Source organism: Ixodes scapularis, unplaced genomic scaffold, assembly GCF_016920785.2.
Source record: "Ixodes scapularis isolate PalLabHiFi unplaced genomic scaffold, ASM1692078v2 PGA_scaffold2__306_contigs__length_199485367, whole genome shotgun sequence".
In the NCBI taxonomy this organism is placed as follows: Eukaryota; Metazoa; Arthropoda; class Arachnida; order Ixodida; family Ixodidae; genus Ixodes; species Ixodes scapularis.
The window spans coordinates 48,885,764-48,901,404 of NW_024609857.1; the positions used below are offsets into that span (position 1 = coordinate 48,885,764).

Sequence of the window (15,641 nt, forward strand, 5' to 3'; positions counted from 1 at the left end):
CTAAATACGCCGGCTCTCGGCGTCGTCTGCTCGTTCGTTGGCGGCAGCTGGCATCGCGACCGCTTGCGCCATCTCTTGTCTGCCGTGCGAAACGGCGCCGTGTTGATTGCAGACCGGTGGCGTCGCTGCGTTTCCATAGGAGCTAAGCCTTTTTTGTTCTTTACTTTTTCCTCAGGTAAGTTCGCTCTTTGCAAATTTTACGAAAAAAATGCACCATATGTGGGCGACGCTGCACAAAGTCGTAGCGCGATAGGTTAAGAAACCGAATTTTCCGGTCGATTTAAAGAGCCTACCGTCTCCTTGTTTCACCCGGTAGAACGCCGTAAGGGGTCCATATCACATGAGCGAATGACATTTTAGCGAACAGCGACATTCGTCACTTTCTACGTTTCCGGATTCATACATAACCAGACTGTCGTTAGCAAAATTGTAGGTACTGAAAACAGGGAAATGAACGAGTGTGTGATGGGTTGGTAAGGAAAAGAAACGTGGACAAAAGGCAAACAAGCAATTTAGGAGACAAGACGACCCACCGAGCTAATGCTCTGTACGAATCTGAACCCCAAATACTACTTTCAGTACAAATACAAGATACTTTCAATATTACGCGATAAATAGCCACCAAAATTAACGTACCAATTGGGCAGTGCTGTTCGTAAATCACGTAAATCGCCGAAATCACAGGACGTTCGCGAAACATGCGCGTAACAGAACGGCCATCTTGAAAAAATAAAAATAGTGATGATGATAGCGATGTGTATTCTGTAAAAACTCCGAGGACAAATGCAGTCAATGTTTTTTTTTTTTTCTGATTTTTCTTCAGATTTATGTATGGCAATTGCAAAACTTTGGAAAACTTACTTCCCCTAGCAAGACCTCATTAAAATAATGGTAACAAAATAGTCTTAAGGTTTAAACACATAGACGTGTTGAAATACACTTGGCAATGTATACGTGGAGTGAGTTTTTCTTTTGCATGGGTTGTGGCGACGTAAGAATGCCAACCTCCGATTTAAAGATAGTGGATAGACCTCAAAGCAGCTAAACCTGATTAAGGATAGTGGATAGACCTCAAAGCAGCTAGCATCGTCTACCCACCATCCTTCAATCAGAGCTCGGCATTTCGACGTAACCACAAGCAGACGAACCTGCGCTCCACAAGAACCTTTTCTCAGTAATTAAATGCAAACAGAACAAAGACTTGGGAACTTTTCTTGCTGATAGCCTTTCCTTAAAAGTGTGAATGGTCAAAAGCCAATGCTACGAAAGGCTGAAACACTTCGGACATAGCATGTTAAGGTGGCAAGAAAAATTAAACGGGGATATCTATCTTCTTTCCATCAAACTTTTTGGGGCTTCATCTTTTCAATAATTACCTTCTCACATGTTTCACAGTGATCTGTGGCATGGATTTACCACACTCCTTTTGTGAAGTGAAGCAAGAGGTATACACCGTCATCAGAAAAACAAACTATTTATTTAAGACAGAGAGCCACGAGAGGGGAAGATGGCAAGACCCGATCTACCAAAAAGGAGAGGGCATAAGAGTGAGGTCTTGCAAGGCTCGGTCCGTGATTCAGGACGGTTTGAAACCTATGATGAATGAAGAGAACAAGGGAGTCCATCAGGTCAACAGCAACAATATCTGACCCAAACATGCAAGGCAATGAACAGCAGGGGCGAATTTGTCAGGCTGGTTGGAGTGGGGGTCGGTGGGAGGGGGGGCGGTTTGCAAGATGGTATCACGGGCAAAATGGTGCCCAGGTGTGTTTTGTTGACCTAATAACCAAAAACTAATAATTTCTTCCTAGGAAAAGCTGGAGTATGTCAATTTTTCATTAAGAAGTTAACCTCAAGGGGGGGGGACGTGACTCCCCCCCCACAAAAAAAAAATCCGCACATGATGCAGAGCACTCGAGTATACACCAAGAAACTGAGGGAGAGGAGGAGACGAGAGCATGTGGGGACGTCAGAATACAGAGCTCTGGTTGGAATGATTAGAGGGTAGACCTAGCTGCCTTTGTATCCACTGCACTCGTCAAAGGCGTTTGAATGTGAAAGCCATACGCTGGACACCAGCGTTCCGCGTTCTAACGTGTTCGAATGAGAGAACAAAACGCTGGATGCCGGCGTACCATCTTCAAATGTGTTCGACGAGTGCAGCAGAGACAGAAGCTATCTTTGTCTCCACTGCACTCGTCGAACGCATTCGAATGCAAAAACCGAAAGCCAGACACCGTCGTTCCGCATGTGCAGAACAGACAAAGGCAGCTAGCTTTAGGTCTACCCACTAATCGTTCCAATCAGAGCTCTGCGTTCTGACGTCCCCGCACTCTCGTCTCCTCCTCTCCCTCAGCTTTTCGGCACAGAGTTCTGGGAGTTCAACACTGGCTAGCAAAAATCCAACAAACAGCACCACATCCACAAAAAAATACTTTCTTTGGCACTTCCCAAAGGTGTTCTAAATTGCATAGCATTCATAGGATCTCTTTGCACCCTACCCGTCGCCTGGAGTTCACTTCAGGACTCCGAGCGACGTCCACTTGGAGGAGGGACCGTCCCGTGTGATCTGGCTGGTCCCTTGAAAACGGGAAATGTGCAGGGAAGTGTGAGAGTAGGCCAGAAGGGTGGTGTACTCTCCCCGACATGATACAGAACGAGCAGGCTCGAGGCCAGACGACTCTGGCCGGAATGTCTGCAGCTTACACCTTCTCAGGGGAGGGAAACCAGTGGCTCTCGCAAGTCACTCGGTTTTTCTCTAATGATCTTGTCAAGACTTCTTCAATACCCGTATCAAATAAAAGCGGTCGTGCTCGGCAGTGTCTGCTTGAATTTTATTCGGAGACCGTCTGTTAAAGGGACCATGAAATTATTTTAAAATCGAATTTCATCCACCGCACGTCGTAAAAGGTGTGAAAAGAAACACAAAAACACAAAAATAGGGAGCCAAAACAAATTATTTGCTATAGAACTTTTAAAAGAAAACTGGACTCTTTTGCGCCTTGTTTCACTACGATGCATCCGCGGAAACGGAGCACGTCAGTCGAATCCACGTCACCTATTGGGTAAGAGCCTACCTCACCAGCACCGCGATCGTAAACAATAAATAGCCGGCGAATGCTTCCTAAAAGTTTTGTTAAATAATATTCAGATCCACATTTTGTAGCATAATTAGAGATGTGTGGCGAAAATTGCCAAATTTGATAATGCTGAGAGCCAAGCGCCATCTATCGTGTGGTAAACGAATCAACTACACACGCGCAGTAGGGCAGCTTGGGTCGCGACGACCGCAACGACCGACAAACGTTTATTTCCTTTGATTTCCTTCCTCTCAAAACTCTGACTGACTGAACGTTTATTTTTCTACGTGTTTTTCTCGCGCGTGCAGACTTCAAGCAGCAAGAAAAAAAGTACAGTCGAATCTCGTTAATTCAAACTCGAGGGGGACCGAAAATTTGTTTGAATAAAGCAGAGTTTGAATTACCGGGAGTTCCCTCCCATAGAGGCGCATAAGATGGGACCTGCATGTTAGTTTGAATTATCGGGAAGTTTGAATTAAGAGAGTTCAAATTAGCGAGATTCGACTGTACTTAAAACAGACCACGACGAACAAGAACGCTGGATCCACAAACACCCGAGAAAAGCGACTCCGACGAAGCGAGCTGCTCAAAATATAGGCCTAGCAGGCACTCCAACTCGGCGCAGCGTTGCTTCGTCGCAAGGCCGTCTGCCTACGACCGGCTGGCGTGCTGAATGGAATATGCCCGCGCTACCCTTGTGGACCCTTCCCGTATTATAGTTTGATCGCTGACCTCAATTTTAGATTAAGAGGTGAGGTCAATCTCTTCCCCTTGTTTTCCGAGGCAGTGTTGACGAATACTCGTCGAAAAGGGACTCTCGCCGATTCTGTCTTCTTGTTTTGTGTGATATAGAGCTGAAATAAACGCCGTATGGATTACCTTCGTAACACGATATGTACACTTTGTTATTGGTGTGCCATTTTTATTCTGACAGACTGCACGTCACTGTCGAGCTATAACCTTTTTTTGCCGAGTGTCGCGTCACAGCGCGAATACAGCACTTCCATCAAACGCGCGCGTCCGCTCAGAGTGTGAACAGGTATTTACGTGGCTCTTGCTGACACTCGTAGTTCAAACGTATCTTTTTTAACGTCGGCTCGCTCCTGCATCTCCGAGGCCGCGAAAAACGCCGCGGCAATTTGTTTCCATCTACGTTGCTTTACAAACGACTGACACTGGCCGCCTTTTACCAACAATGACAGTTGAGTTGACTTCTGGAGTCTTCACCGGAAGGCTCTCTGCACTTCCCAACAGGCATACCGGCGTATGGGACTAGTCCCATGCTGTCGCTGTAGCGCAACATATCTCATTGAATTTCACTCAGCTGTGATGCGGCGATGAGAGGCGCCGATTCAGAAAATACGTCGGTTACATCAGCGCTGTAAAACCTACCGGCGTACCCCAACTTGTCGCCGCTAACGCTCCCATTCTCCTACTGCCGAGAGAACTTCCGGTTCCGGAAACAGCGTACGTCACGGCTTGTTTTGCGGTCAGTTGGAGAGAAAGAAAAAGTCAATATTTCATTAATTTTTTGTGTAGAAGTTAATAAACCGAGACGAAAACGGATGCCTGTTCGGCATTCAGTGAACATTGACGGTTTAATGTAAAAGTTATCTGGGAAAAAGTAAAAAGGTCATTTCATGGTCCCTTTAATCAATGTTGGAGGCAAGCGCAAGAAGGAGGAGAGGTACCATGTGAATGTGCTGAAGTATGTTGAACGTACCGAAAACGTTACCCGAGAGATGTCCTTTGTAATGGAAGCACCCGACGAAATCGGTGACGAAATGGCGTGTTTTGATGTACGGACCCGAGAGAACGGGTCAAGCGGAGGGCTGAACGTGGACGCTGAAGTTCAGGCTCACGAGGTTCAAGAAGTTGATTCGGTCCTACGGTGATGTCTTCGACGATAGGCCAGGTAGAACCACGAGATCCCAAAGAGCGCCGACCCGATTGCGTCGAAAGCGTACAGAGTTCTGTACAGTATCAAGGCGGGGGTACAGGAACAACTGAAGGAAATGCTGGAAATGGGGCATCATACGAACATCGACAAGTCCGTGGGCATCCCCAATAGTATGCGTGAAGAAGAAAGACAACAGCATGAGGATCTGTGTCGACTTCAGGAAGCTGAACGTGACAACACAGGATGATGCCTACCCCATGCCTTCACTCCCTGAGATGATTGAGACTGTGGGGAGAGCCAAAATAGTCGGCACCCTTGACATGTCCCAAGGCTACTGGCAAATCGGTTTATCAGAGGAGGCTTTTTTTAAGACAGCATTCCGTACGGACACCGGCTTGTACGAATTTACGGTGATGCCGTTCGAACTGAAAGGAGCACTGGCGACATTCCGAAGGTTGGTGGACGACTTCCTGAAAGAGCACCAAAACTTCGCTCGGGCATACTTAGATGACATAGGGTGTTCAGCAACATGTGGCAGGTGTTCAGCAACACCTGCTTCATTTGTGCACCATCCTAAAGAAGTTGCGTCAGGAAGGCCTGGCTCTAAAAAATAAACAAGTGCCAGTTTGGGAGGCGGGAAGTGCACTACCTGGGGCACGTGATTGGGAATTGGCAAGCACAACCTGACCCTGATAAGATTGAGGCCATCCAAGCGATCGAGAGGCCCTACACGAAGACAGAAGTCCGTTCCTTCTAGGAACTAGTTAACTTCTACCGGAATTTCATTGAAAACTTCGCGGAGCTGGCCGCACCGCTGACCGACCTCCCACACAAGGCTGAACCTAAGCAAGTAGTGTGGACGCCGTCATGCGAGAGCGCATTCGGCGCACTGAAGGAGAGAATATGCAGCAGTCCAGTGCTGTGGAGCCCAGACCCGAGTCGACCCTATATACTCCAAGTAGACTCTAGCAACAAGGCGATCGGGGCCATTCTAGCTCAAACTAGCGAGGGCGTCAAGCACCCCGTTGCGTACGCCAGCCGTAAGCTACTTCTTCGTGAGAAGAAGTATGCAACAATTGAGAAGTGTCTGGCAATTGTGTGGGCCATGAAACATTTTCATGTGTATGTTGATGGACAAAATGTCACAGCCCAGTCGGACCACAATGCGCTCCGATGGCTAAACAACAGCAGGCAGCGTCTACAAAGTTGGAGCCTGTTGCTGCAGGCCTACCAGATTAAGATAGACTACAAACAGGGTTGCTTGCATTCGAATGCGGACGCCTTGTCGCGTATCTATGGGCACTATGATCAGAATGTAGTGCCCTGCCAAGGCTTGCGATCTGCTTCTCCACTTTACATGTAGTTGCAAAGATTTTTCTTTTATTTTTACAAACCTAAACATTGAGAATGTAGAAAAAAAAAAAAAAAAAAGTTTATTGTATTTAGAGCATTTCACTTGTGCGTGTCTGTTTCGGATGCTTAGTTTTATAGAGCAGTATTACAGGAGGAGTTGCACTGTGCAACGAAAACAATGGGCATTTCGTGAGCAGAGGCTCGCAAATCTTGTTTTTATATGTTATCATTTCGGTTAAAGGGGCGTGTTGTGTAATTTTGTACCTTTTGCCTTCATCGGGGGTTCGAGCATCTTTACTACACCTTGCATGCCCCCTCCCGGGGTCGATGGGCCCCAAGTGGAGGCATCAGCAGAACATTATAACCTTACACCTGTTTATATAGAACTCCGCATATAACTTCTTTGCCTACAAAGGTACTTTCTATTATTTTAGCTGTCCTTGACGCACATTGTGCCGCATTATGCCAATGATGGCATGTCCCATCCCATGTTGTCGACCTTTCGAGGTTGTACGGGGAATCGGCTATTGTAAACATGAGAGGTATATTAAGGACTTGTAAATGCGTTTGTAGGGGTCTATGATTGGAATGTTAACAGAGTCAGCGGTGGAGGGCCGTTTTGTTTTGGATAGCGCCAACTGAACTCATTTATTACTTTGCTTGTCGGGATATGTGTAGCCCTACCACAGAGACGAGAATGCATGTTAGAGGGAGAGAGTGAAAGAGAGAGACGAGGGTAGCTATGTTGGGAGCGGGAGAGTTGAGAAGGGGGAGTTGACTGAGAGACTTGAGAGGAGACACATCGAGAGCGATGCAGCAGGAGTTGAGATAAAAGGCCCATCAAGAGCGATGCGGAAAAATCGAGTGGATAAAGTGCAGGGGTGTCACTTAGAGAGTTAAACGGCAGAGGCCATCGAGTTTTGAGAACTAGCGAACTCTAACTATGCTGTAATTTTTGTGTATAACACCTGTATATTAAGCCAAGTCATTCAACCCTAAGTCTATGATCCCGACATCACTAAAACCCTCGGCTGGCAATCGGCGACAACGACGTCAGCACAGACCCGAAGACGAGCGACTTCATGTCACGAGACGAGACGAGATGAATATAAACTTTACAGACCAGATAAAAGTGAGTGACGCATTGGCTAACGTTGCGTCTTGGTGTCATGAAAATAACATGAAGATTAATATTAACAAAACTCAGTACATGCATATTACAAAAAAAAAAGAACTATCTTAAATTTTAGCTATGAGGTTGCTGGCATAGGATTGACTGAAGTAGACAGTTACAAATATTTGGGAGTGATTTTGTCTTGTGACCTTGGGTGGAAAAGGCATGTACAGTATGTTAAGAAGCGGGCAACTAACAAATTGTGGTACCTGAGGAGAACGCTGGGTAAATCTCCCCCTTCCGTTGAAATTCTTGCTTATAAGACAATTATTAGACCTGTGTTAGAATATGTGTCTGGAGTGTGGAGCCCATGGCAGAGCTCTCCGGTCAGAGAACTCGAAGATATTCAATTGCTAGCTGTGCGTATTGTTTTTTCAGATTTCAGACAAACTATGTCTGTGACCGAATTTAAAAGGAGAGCCAGTATACGCCCGCTGTCAAACAGAAGAGAGAGCCAATGTTTAAAGCTGTTCTTTCAGATTTTCAAGAATAGTATAAAAATTGATAGCGTGATTTACTTAAAAACAAAAAGTTTTTACTCGGATCGCTTGCATCACTCACAGACCGTAGCCCCTATTAAAGCTCGAATAAATAGCCATAAACAATCTTTTTTTGTGCATACAATTGATTTTTGGAACAGCCTTCCCGGTGATGTTATCGATATTGATTCACTTTCTTCTTTCGGAAGAGCCGTAGATATATTTTTCAGTGCTAAGATTGCATTTATTGCTGTTATGACATTATTTTTACTGTCTGTTTTTTATTAGTTATTACTGCTGTACTGTTACTGTTATTACTAGCAATACATTTGGTTACTGTATTACTGTTGATATTGATTGATTTTCTTCTTTCGATTAAGTCGTAGATATTTTTCAGTGCTAAGATTGCTTTTTGTTTAGAACTGTTGTGTTTATAATTTGCAGGTATGACACTGTATCACCCCACTCCTGCCTTGGCCCTATATTGGGCCGGCAGCATTGATAAATAAATAAATAAAATAAAAAAGTCTGTGTGGCAACAAACTGAAAGAAAACTTGAAAATGAAGCACAGGTTGTCGATTGCTTGCTTCACAGAATAAATAGCCCAGCTCACGTCCGATTTTGTTGCCCGTGGGACGCAGTTTCTTAGGAGAAAATCCCCTTTTTTTCGGTTCTCGTTCCTTATGGCAGAAAAACCGCAGTCGTTTGCTCTTGTTCCCCTCCTGAGTGATGCATGACGGGAGTGCATTCTGGTGCACACTTGATTCTCAAGGTGCAGCGAGTGCATGGACGTGTGGAGTGGCGACGCCGAAATGAACGCGAGGAGTGTCGGCCGAAACAAACTTGCTCCATGTTGCGAGTGGGTACGCATGGGCACGAGTGCCCATGCATACATGTAGTCATACACTGTGCACGAGCACGTGGCTTCGTCTTTTATCTTGTTTGCGTGCAGAAGTGGCTTCAACGGCATTGCAGAAATTACACTAGCCTTGACAATAAAGTACAAAAAGGTTTACGCCAAGTCTAGGCACTGTTGCAAGATCACCGATCCAGGAAACCTAAACCGAGCCACCACTAAATGTGTTCCGTTTCAAAATGGTGTAATTGGCAAGACTGAACCGCCACCAAATGTGCTCTGTGGTAGAGCGCAAAAGTACATCACCAGACATGAGTGTCCAAAATATACTTACAATGGCTAGCGGCGCCTCATAAAAGTCATGCAATGACCCTCTGCTTGGCCACTTAAGCCACACGCAGTGCCGTGCAGGGTACAGAATGGCATCCACGGTGCAGTGATCCAGGGTCCCGCCCGTAGTGTTCCGCTGCTGCCTTGGACAAGGTGAAAGCCAGCTCATTGATGTCATGGTCCCCGGTACCTGTGGTGTGTAACCATTGTGTTTAAAGGTTATACAGCCACCGACCGATATTGCAGACCCGATGGGGATCGTGCAGAATTCCGAATAATTGAGCAGTATGAAAAAATGATTTTAGCCTTAAAAATCACTTTATTATTACGACTTAAAACGCAAAGTTGCTGCAGCAAGTGATCGATGGTTTGCTGTACGGCATGGTACTGTATGGTACTTCGCATTTCAGCGAGTCATTTTGTCACTGTATACAGACGAAAGCATTCGGACAAGTTATGCGCTCACGGCTGCACAATGCTCACCAACTGCAGGGCGAGTCGGTAGACTTTCCCCTCGCTGAAGGGCAAAGTTCGGTTTGTAAACGCTGTGCCGCTGGAACAAATGCGCGCAGATTGATTGCTACTTCCTTGGCGATACAACCGCTGCCTTCTCACGTCGACACACGGGAAATACCGCAAACAAAAGCAGACACCGTCATGACTTCGCAAGGTAAAACCGGAGAGGCCAAGAGCAGAAGAATTGCTTAGAGTGCCGATGTGCTACGTGGCATCAGCAACGAAAACCTGCCATTTAAAAAAAAATATATACTAGTTTCTTAGCAGGACATGACGTCACGACAACTGACGGCAGTGATTGGCAGGCGGTGTGCATTCTTGCCACTGAATTCATAACCTGTCACCGAATGTAGTTTTTAAACATGGCAGATATAATCTGGCCTGTTTTCGTCCACAATGCTGCCGTGTAGTCTGTCGCACAAATTATTTTTGTTGCTAAGGGGCAATTGGGGCTTTATGTAAACATAAGCTGGACGTGCGTGGGGAAATATAACATGAATGACCGCCCCCAACATTGGCTCTTCAAACAAACTGAAAGAAAAAAAAAAGGCCAATATGTCAACATTTTTGGTGGCTGTCGTGTCAGATTGAAGTATAAGTAACTAGCAAAATAAAAATAAATGAAAAAGTACATAACGTAAGGTGTAAATAAACTCTATAGATATAATACCAGTCCCAATGATTTAACAAAGAGGCTGGCTTTCTCAGAATGCCCCCCCTCTCACTCGAGTCCGTATTGAATCTTAATATGAAGTTGCCCCGAAAAAGCTGCAGAAAATGCACATACTGACAGAGCCCATAAAGACCACACCTGCCTTTCACATGGCGTTTCGAACTAGATGCAGTACAGGACGCAGAACGGTACCCATGGGCTAGCTGCAGCTGTAGCCCAGTGCTTGTAGTATATTGCAGCTGACGGAAGGGAGGGAGGCCAGCTCCTTCATGCCGTGGTACCGGAAAAAAAAAAAAATGAGCCACAGACGTCAAGCGCCTTGAGTTTTTTTGTGCATCCACGAAGCCAATCTGGGACAGCAACGACAGAAAACTTCAGTAACACAGTGAACAAAAGAGTAGGCATGCAGGCGAGCTGTGAATTGTGAGCACAGCTAAAACCCAAGGCACAAGAAAGCAGAAAGGAAGAGGCCTTTCCACTTCCTTGCATGTCGGGTTTGAGTCTCACACGGGGTAGTAAAAAGCAACAATACTGGTTCCCTAGTCTTTTTCTGCGTCAAGAAGCCTTGGAACAAAGAAATCCTACTGGTTATTCATCTTGTTTTCTCGGACGGATTATAGTGCACGGTGCGGAAGCAAACTGCCTCAAAGGGGCTCAACTCACACTTCCAAGAAAATGATTGGCAAGCAACCTCTCCACTGTGTACTACGTGCACTGTACGTTTTAAGCAGGTCTGTTTTCTGCTAACACGACAGCGGTAGGAATGTTACTTGTGTCGAGCTGGAGAAGCCATAGCGGGGGCTACCCCAGCTACGCCCACACTGGCTCTTATGGCGGTTATGTGCAACGCAGGCAGCTTTTCCCATTTCAACCGAGTGCCTAGGCAGACACAGAAGCAGCCACATAAGACAATCGAGGGAAGACGCAGAGTTGTACAGGCTAAGAGGGAACGACATAGTGTAGCGAGCTTTTTAGTCCAGGCGATTCCTCAGAGAAATGCAGTCGGCGGAAATGTAGGTCAGTTGTTCTTGCCATTAATTTAGGTAACGAATGCAAACATTATACTATTTTGCATCTTTTTCTACTGCAATGCTAGTCACCCGCAACGAAAAAACGTCACAAACTGAAAGAAAGTCTGGTTGCATTGTTAACACGGACACCAAGTCCATCAGGAAAAGCCATCTGTGCCATCCACCTGTTCATAAGCGAGCTGGAGTTCATCAAAGCACAACCGAGACTCTCTCGAGAGTATTTGGTTCCTTGTCACTAGTTATAGAATGAAAACACAGTGCAGTGTTGATTACTGTCAGCGCAGCCTTGCCACTAGCACTGCTGTCACTCGGGTGGCAGATATTTCGCTGGCACGACATGGCCTGCGAGCCACATATATCCCTAAAAGAAAGCTGCATAGAATGCACTTACCGTGGCTAGCGTCGCCGCCCAGAGAGCTTGCACAAACCCTCTGCATGACACGCAGTACAGTTCAGAACAGAGCAGCACTGGCTAGCCAGTTGCTGCGAAGGCTTGCGGTGTCTTGCTGCTGCAAGTCACCTCTTTCATGCCTTGTGGTACCCATCAGTTTCAAAACAAACGCTGATGAACCGCCACCAGCCATGACCTGTAGCACAAGGGGGAAAAACGTGCGAATGTGCAGTCTCCTATCTGTTTGCTTTTGTCTAACGTCTCCGAGTTTTCTTTGAGAAGAAAACAGCAATGACACTTCTTTCACAGTAATGTGCAAAAGAAACAAAAACGGCTCGGTTATTATACTGTCTCATAAGTTGTGTGCAGCGAAGGCACGGGTGCGAGGGCGCAGCTCTGCAGAATGTTCTTTTTGCGCGGGTACTCGTGCAAAAAAGGCGCTTTTTATTGTCATGTGCTCGGGCCTGCGCCTTTGCTGCACACAACTTATGATACAGAGTGTATAGCACGCCTCCGTGAGCACTCGCGTACGGCGAGAAATCCATGATATCCAGGGTACGATAGCAGGAAACCTCGCAAGGGTGCACGAAGCTGCAAGTGCGCCAGAATGTGCAATTGGAGGTGGTGATAGAATGACATAGTTTGAGAATATGAGGTTACTTGGGTCAAAATATAGAAGCGAAAAACGTAACTTCCTTGCCGGCTGATGTTAGGAGCCATCGGAGCACGACCACCTGTTTGTTGTGATCGGGGTATTACGATCGGACGCGGGTTGGTAAAGATTTGAAAAACCCGGAAGAATAAAACCTGTAGGGGCGAAGACAGACAGCGCAGTTCCTTGTTGACATGGGATGTAATATTAAACACATTATTCCGTCGGATCAAACGTTTTTATTTAATCAGGCTTATCTCGGAAGTCTGCCGGCAGGTCTGGGGTCGGAGGCATGCGGTTTTTAGAGCTCTTTTGGCGGGCTTTCAGCTTTCTGCGATGCGCGTTTTAATCGTGAGCACAGGCTCAAACAATAGGCAGCGGCGCCAAATGTATTTGAAACGAAGAAGCAGCTCGGACGCGTGGAACGAACACATCGAAATCACATCACAGGAAAACGTAAATCACTCACCTTTTGTTCGACGATGGTTCGCAAGACACGATTCAAATCGACGACACTCGATTCGGTCACGATATTCAGGTAAAGGACGCAACAACGTAGGCTTGCCGTTCCTAATAACTACATAAATACGACGATACGACACAATATCAAACAAAGGAGTCAGAAAAACGCAGTCTGTAGCGCAGAAAACGCGGTCACCCGGTTGCAAAAAGCAAGAAAATAAACAAAATTAAAAAAAAATAATAAGTCAACAAAGTAAAAATAACAAAAAGTTTCCTCGCTAAAAACCGTGACGTCAGAGAAAACAAAACAAACAAAAACAAGCAAAACAAAATTTCTTTGTCACGTGACGTTATATTTGTGACGTCACTTCCGGTGACGTCGGGTCACGTGACCTGCCATTATTCCTCCTCCGAATCGCTCGTGTGTGGAGAGGCTGGTCGCGGAACACTCCGTGCGACGCGACCGGCGCGCCGCCGCGCGGCCGTTACCGAAGGTAGGCAGTGAGAGCCCCAGAGCAACGAAATCACGCCGCGTACATTGGTACGCATTGAAGTCGGAGCGGTGCGGTTGCGCTGGGTTGACAGCATGAACTGCTGCGTCGTTAAGTGCTCCAATAGTTATGCGTCGTATCTCGTGGGGTCGAAGTGTCACAGTTTTTCACATCGCCGATGTTCTGTCGGACAGCGACAACGATGGACCCGTGCCCTACGACGTGAGAAATTTGGTCTCCCGATCATGTCCGCCACTGTGTCGGCACGGCTGACATATCCTACACTGCCGCTTTGCGCTCTGCGTTTGTTTTCGTACCAGTAACGCCTACATATCTCAAGTCGAACTGAATTGCCTTCCCACACTCGCGGGTATGCAGTGCGAATTTCGTTGAAGGAATGCTCTACAAAGAAGTTTCGTCCCCATCGTACGTGTCGATGAAATTTCCGGACCAGTATGGCACGCAGTCTGCACTTCATGAAGAAAGATTTGGACGGTACAAAAAAAAGTGACAAATATGAATCTAAGGAGAACTACAATGAAACTAGGAATCACTAAACAATCGATGTTCGAGTATGGAAGTTTATGTGGTGTGCTTTCTTTTCTTTTTTGATCAGCCTCCTTTTGGATGTGGAAACGCCGACACCCCGAGTTCTGTAGACAACAATTTTTGTTTCTCGGCTTTAGAGCCACCTATCACAAAGTTGTTCGAACTGGAAGTACCGTCCACTGGTCCCTTCCTACCTGAAAGTGTCCACCTCCCGGCCATGATGAGTAATATTCTCTTGACAGCCTTTGAGGGTCAAACCCAGTTCCCATTTAGTTACGCCCCCCAAAAATATTTCCACCTACTTAAAAAAATGCCGCCTCTTTTAAGTATAAGTGTTTTGTCAAGTTACGCTGGTCAAAGTACCTGTGTGCCGAAAGTCAGCATTTTGCACAACGAGATTACTACACAGCAGCTGACCGCAAAAGCCTCCGACGGCCAAACCGTGTGTTGGGCGGCAACTTGGTTTCCTCGGCTTTGAAACCACCTTTCGTAAAGTTGTTTCAATTGGAAGTACAGTGCATTAGTCCCATCCTACCTGTAAAGCCTCCATCTCCCACGACGAGTGGTATTCTCTTGACAGCTCTTTCACGGTCCAAACCAAATTTTCACCTGGTTTTCTTACGCCGCCTATTTTTGGTATTATAACTGTTGTGTCAAGTTACGGTCACATCCAAGAACCTGTGTGTCCAAATCTGCACTTCGCACAGTCCGGTTATAACACAACATTTTGGGTCCAATATTGGATATTCCTGACAGCTTTATAAGTTTATTCGTTCGAACCATAACTTTCACACCTGCTGTCTTAATAAAACTTAGCCCACTTAGTGCACAAACTTAGTGAACATCTCACTCGCCTCCAAATATCATCGTCCCAGCAGTCCTACGTTTACAGCGACGAGCGAAACAAATTTCCCACTGAGAGCAATTATGGCGGCGGCCGTCTTGCTTTTCGGAAAATTGCTCAGACCCCTTTTCCGACCGCAGCTAAAGAAATTACCCATAATAACTACTCAAACTCAATATATAAGAATCGGAGAACAGCTAAATGCCTTTCTTAGGTCTGCCCCAGCACTCATGCAACGCCACCCTCAACTTATCGGCTCAAAAAGCAGAAGATCGGTCCGTGCGCGCTTCCGCCGCCACAGCTTCGCACGCGAAAGGGCGCCGCAGGCTGCTGAGCGCCAGAGCGCTACTCCAGAGCCGTGTATTGGGAGAGTTTGGCCAATAGGCGGAGCAAAGGCTGCCGCCAGCGCCGAATATTTCCCCCACGCTTAGAGCGTAAACTAAATTTGTGACACAGCGTCAACCAATCAGGAGACCGCGACGTCACAATATTGCAAACGACATTTAAAGCGTGAAATAGAAGCGTTCGATCTCGGCCTCTCTACTCCATCTCACAAATGTCGGCAGTGAAGACAAAGGTACAGACGCGTTAGCCTAGCTCAGCAAAACGCTTTTGTTTGTACGAGAACTCGTGCATAGGAGGCACTTTCCAAAGCCACGCGCTCGTTCCCATGCATTTGTCTGCACTGCTGATGTTTGTTCGCTCTGGCCGGCTTGCTAGAACAGCGTCCTGAGACTGGCTGAAAGAAAACAGTGCAAAAGGTGGGGCGCGCGAGCGTCTTGAGACGGGGAGTCCCGCTCGGCTCGTGCGCTGGCTTTGGCAGTGCTTTCTTTCACCGTCTCAGCTGAGACGCGGTTTG

At 46.5% G+C, this 15,641-nt stretch overlaps 1 long non-coding RNA gene across 1 annotated transcript; it reads right to left on the reverse strand.

Annotated features, from left to right (window-relative positions):
• Positions 1 to 1,458: 1,458 nt before the first annotated feature.
• LOC115320389 lies at positions 1,459 to 13,131 on the reverse strand. The gene is made up of 5 exons (XR_003918637.3): positions 12,906 to 13,131; positions 11,785 to 11,980; positions 10,501 to 10,627; positions 9,178 to 9,363; positions 1,459 to 1,593 (listed from the first exon to the last, which is right to left on the reverse strand). It is a non-coding gene; the product is annotated as an uncharacterized LOC115320389 (long non-coding RNA).
• Positions 13,132 to 15,641: the final 2,510 nt, after the last annotated feature.